A 5302-nucleotide genomic window follows, 5' to 3' on the forward strand; every position below is an offset into this window, starting at 1 on the left:
TCGAAAAACTATGTAGCGAACCTGTTCTCACTCTATACGATTTTTCGGCTGAGCACGAAGTACACACCGATGCTTGTGCTTAAGGCCTAGCAGGAGTTCTGCTGCAGTTGCATAATGACAAAGATTGGCGTCCCGTTTGTTATTTTAGTCGACACTGTACCAACGCTGAGAGTAAATACCACAGTTACGCATTGGAAACGCTTGCAGTAGTAGAAACACTCCAAAGGTTCAGAGTCTACCTTTTGGGAAAATCATTCCGTCTGGTGACCAATTGCTCAGCTATTGCCAAGGTTAATACGAATAAAGAACTCATTCCACAGGTGGCGCGCTGGTGGATTAAAATAATGGATTACGACTGTGAATTTATTCATCGAGATGGTAGCAAAATGGCTCATGTAGATGCGTTGAGCCGTGCTCCAAATTTACCCCCGGAAGGATCACTATATGAATTTGTTAGAACCATAATTTCAGAAATCGACGACTGGTTGTTAACAATGCAACTACAGGACAAAATACTTGCCGAAATAATCGCAGTACTGAAGGGAAAGCGTCACAGTGATCAACTGAAGCAACTACGTATTGATTACGTCATCGAAAATCATCGCCTTTATCGGAAAATGGAAAACACTATTCTCTTTGTTGTGCCAAAGGCAGTAAGATGGCGCATTGTTAAAAGTTGCCATGATGATGTCGGACACTTCGGTCTTGATAAAACCTTTGAGAGGATTCAAAAACGTTTTTGGTTTCCAAAGATGAGGAAATACGTGAAGGACTATATTTCCACATGCATCCAATGCTGCTACTATAAGTCAAAAGGAGGAAAGCCTGAAGGTCGCATGCATTACAACGATGTTGAACCGGTTCCTTTTCGTCGACTTCACGCGGATCATTTGGGTCCTTTTATTCGAAGCAAACGAGGAAATACTCATATACTGGCTATATCTGATTCATTCAGTAAATTTCTAATCGTAAAAGCAGTTAAAAGTACAAAATCATTACCTGTTCTATCAACGCTAAACGAAGTTTCTAGTTACTTTGGCTTGCCAAATTTTATTATAACAGACCGTGGAACAGCGTTTACGTCAAAATTATTTGACGATTACTGTAAGCAAAACCATATCCAACACGTTAAGAATGCTGTACGAATACCCCGTGCAAACGGTCAAGTAGAACGCGCTAATCAAATAATTCTCAATTATATACGAACGATGAACGAAAATCCAAAGGATTGGGATCTGACTCTTCATAACCTTCAATGGACCGTCAACTCGCAGAAAAACAGCACCACTGGATTCAGTCCAAACATGCTAACCCCTTTGTTTATTCCACAGGTGATCTTGTAGTAGTAGAAAACGAACCAGCCGCGACAGGCGAATCGCGTAAACTGGAACACGATACCGAGGTCCTTATCAAGTGGCCAAAAGCCTTGGAAACGATCGTTATTTAATCAAAGATGTCCCCGGCATACAGGTTACAGGACGTAAATACTGTTCTGTATATTCCTCGGATAAGATGAAACCCTGGTGTTCAAATATTCCCGAATTGGATGTATCTGACGACGAAGATACTCGAATCGAGGGCGATCCGAATGCAGGATTGGCCGAGCTGTCACCAGACAGTTCATTAACATACTGATTCAGCCCTGGGCAAGCGACGTTATGCTCTACCCCTGGTGTTATCGATAAGTATCAAGGAGTGGGTAACAAAACGTTGACGAGAAAGGGTGCGAACGAATAAGCTCCTACGATCGGTGGTAACGAACGGCCACCACGAACGAATCCAACGGCATCGCCTTGCAAACGTCACTTTATTGTTAAGTCTCAATTAGTTCATAAACTTATATTAATTATCTACCTAAACGTACGAGTCTGGCATTTCTATTGTTCCTATAAGTCGCACTCCCCGCCGAAGCCTTCCTGACAGCTTCTCCATCTACAATCTTCTACTGGGTAATGTGATTTGCAACCGACATTCTCAGAAGTGGGTCTTAGGTGTGACAATTTAATATATCTGTTAATGACTGTGTCGAATTTGATAAAGATCGGGTGACTATATCATATAGCTCCCCCATAGGAACGATCGGTGGAAAACAGTGACTTTGATCAATATCTTCGTTATTTCCTACTATTGTAGGCCATTCTTTCGCAAACATAAGCCTTTTTAGATAAAACGTTCTTCCACATTGATGGCTAATAGGTAAGGAAAGAGTTACCAAAAAGTTGCAAAGGGTATACAAACTTTGACACGGTCAAAGTTAGCCCCGGCCCTCTGGTTTAAAATTAAAATCTTTTCGCCTTTTTGCTTGTCTTTTCAATGTTCGTTCACTTTGTTGGTTGCTTGGTTGGGTTTTTGTCTTTCTTTTTTGAACAAAAAAAGTGTTGTAATCACAGCAAATACTCAGAGTAGCAGAGTCGGGTCTCTCGAATTGAGACTCAGACACGTTAAAAAAAACACATCGTAGTTGGACGACGATTAAGTTGAACATTTATTAACCTGCAAAATATTTGACTATCAAATAAACAAATTGCCTGCTAAATACGTGGTGGGGGCTCCTGGGGTTACCAAGTGCGCCCCCACGCACTGAGCCAACCACATTTAAAGAAGTTCATGCGGCAAAAGTCGTGACAATTTTTATGACACGCTGCTCTTTGAACAATTAAAACCGATAAACAAACATTGCTCGACACATTTTTTTCACTATTTTGTCTTTTTTTATACCATACACCAATAGGGTGAAATGGTACATTAAAGTCGCTAAAATGTACGTAACAGGCAGAAGGAAGCTTCTCCGACCCTATAAAGTATATATATTCTGGATCAGGATCAACAGCCGAGTCGATTTAGCCATGTTCGTCTGTCCGTCCGTCTGTATGAACACACAGATCTCGGAGGAGCTCTAAAAGAGCTAGAGCCACCAAATTTGGTATGTATACTTGTGTAGTATGTAAATGTATAGAGTTAATTGAAATTTTGGACCCCAGGAATCACATATAACTGCTTTTCTTAAAAAGTATAACAGCTAGAGACATTAAATTTGGTTTGTATACCCGTTTAGTTAGCGCACAGAAATTAATTGTTCAAACTTTTGCCACGCCCACTTACGCCCCCAGAAATCACATAAAACTGATTTTCTTAAAAACTATGACGGCTAACGGCATTAAATTTGGTATGTAGACTATCTAGACGCGCAGATATTGGTTATTTAAAAATTTTGCCACGCCCACCTCCAGCCCAGCAAATTAAACAAAACTGATGTTATCAAAAACTAACAAAGCTGAAGTCACCAAATTTGATAGGTACAATGGCTTAATATGCGCGTAGAGTATATATATTTTTATATTTTGCCACGCCCACTTCCGCCTCCATAATTTTGAAAAAAACGATTTCCTCCTGTAGTTTTTTGACTATTAATTAAATCGGACTAGAAACATGCAAAATATGCGTATGATCGTATTTTACTAAGGGATCCATAAGGCAAAAATTGGTCGTTGGCTAGTGGCGGCGTTAGAGTGGTCGTGTGTTTGTAGAGTGAGCGAGATAGCACATGGTATGAAGCATGTAAAAACAATAGACATACATTTGGTTTTCGAAATTTAAAAAAATTGGTTTCACCTGGTGTAGGTATACCCAAGTCGACGAGTCGACTAACTTACTATTAAAGTAAAGCATATTGGACGACATTTCACTATGTGTAATTTGAGTGGCGCTTGTTTTTGATTGTGTTTTGAGGCGCAGCACTTGTATTGATTTATTTGTATCTGGAGGAATATGCAAATTTTGTCAAATAAGTGAACCAATTTAAAACGTTTTGGACTTGAAGTTTGTTGCATTTGTTTTACGCAGACAAAAAAAAAAAAAAAGAATAATGACGACAAAATTAAACACAATTGTTGCCAACAGACAAAACAAAAAAAAAAAAAATAATAATAATATTTTAAAGTACAAATTTTATATACCGGAAAGAGTGAATTTACAAAATTTATTAAATGTATATATATACCTATATAAAACTATTAAACCCTCGAATGAATTGTCATAAAAATGTTTAAAAGTAAAATTTAAAATGAAAATGACTTTGTAAAGCATTTGTTTGCACTAACACTAACTTATCTAACATTTAAAGAGACAAGAAACATTTAATATCCCCTTAAAACAATGAATGTGGTTTTTCTCCTTTATTCAAATCAGTTATTTTTTTTTGCTAAAAAATCCTATGACAGATTCTTTTTTCTTTTTTTTGGACACTTTCGGGGAGATTAATTTTTGCTTAAAAAAGCAACTTCTTAAAAAGCCAAATCAACACTTGAACTTTGCAGGATCAAACCCTATAAAAAAATACACCCTCTAAAAAAAAAAACAACCCAAGTCGTTGCGATTTTTTTTTTGGTGGGTTTACTGCCAATAGATTTTGTTGTGGTTGGGTGGCAACTTAGATGGATACACTTATGTAAGGAGATGGCAAAGGAGGAGTTGGCGGCGGCGGGCATTGAGCGGCTTTTCTCAATGACACATGTCTGAGCATGAGTGGGTAAACAAGTGCAGTCCTTTTCCTCCTGCTGCTGCAGCTGCTGATGCAGTTGCATTTAAGCGGCGTTTGATATGGCCGCCTATGGCAGCATATGTTGCTGTTGCTGTTGCTGCAGGCACCGATGTTGCTTCAAACTGCGACGTGGCCGTGGCGGGGAGGGTGTTGCTGCCTGGGATATCACAACTGACATTGAGATGGCATAAAGTGAATTGGGTTTCATCACGAATGATGCTAATAATGTTGGCGGCATTCTGGATCGCTGTTGTTGTCATTTGCCTGCCTTTGTTGGGCTATAATCCGTGTATATAACTCCTCGGAATCTAGTGGTAATAGCAAATTGGTCACACCAATGCGTCTTTCGCCTGACTGCGTTTCTTTTTGATGGATTCAACTTGATCTTGGGCAACATCTGTTGTGTTGGCATCATCCGGCGGCTGGGTTGATTTGCTATAACTTAGGATATTGAATAGACGACGCATTTTATGAGGCTTGGTTTGACTTGGCGTCTGTTTACTTGGAGCACCGCTGCTGCTTTTGGCTTCCGCCTCAGCGGTTATTTCCACTGCCCACGGCAACTCATCCACTTGGCTGACCACAAATCGCGTTGTCTTTGCAACTGGTTTTACCTTCTGCTACTCGTTCTCCTCATCCTTTGATAAATCTCCAATGGTATTCAATTTCTCTCCTTGTATATCATAAATTATAAATATGATAAATTAGTCCCAAATTGGCACTGCTAGCCTTGGAGTTTTCTGCATCGCTAACGATAGTCAC

This window comes from Drosophila tropicalis, unplaced genomic scaffold, assembly GCF_018151085.1.
Source record: "Drosophila tropicalis isolate 14030-0801.00 unplaced genomic scaffold, ASM1815108v1 contig_1010, whole genome shotgun sequence".
Classification (NCBI taxonomy): domain Eukaryota; kingdom Metazoa; phylum Arthropoda; class Insecta; order Diptera; family Drosophilidae; genus Drosophila; species Drosophila tropicalis.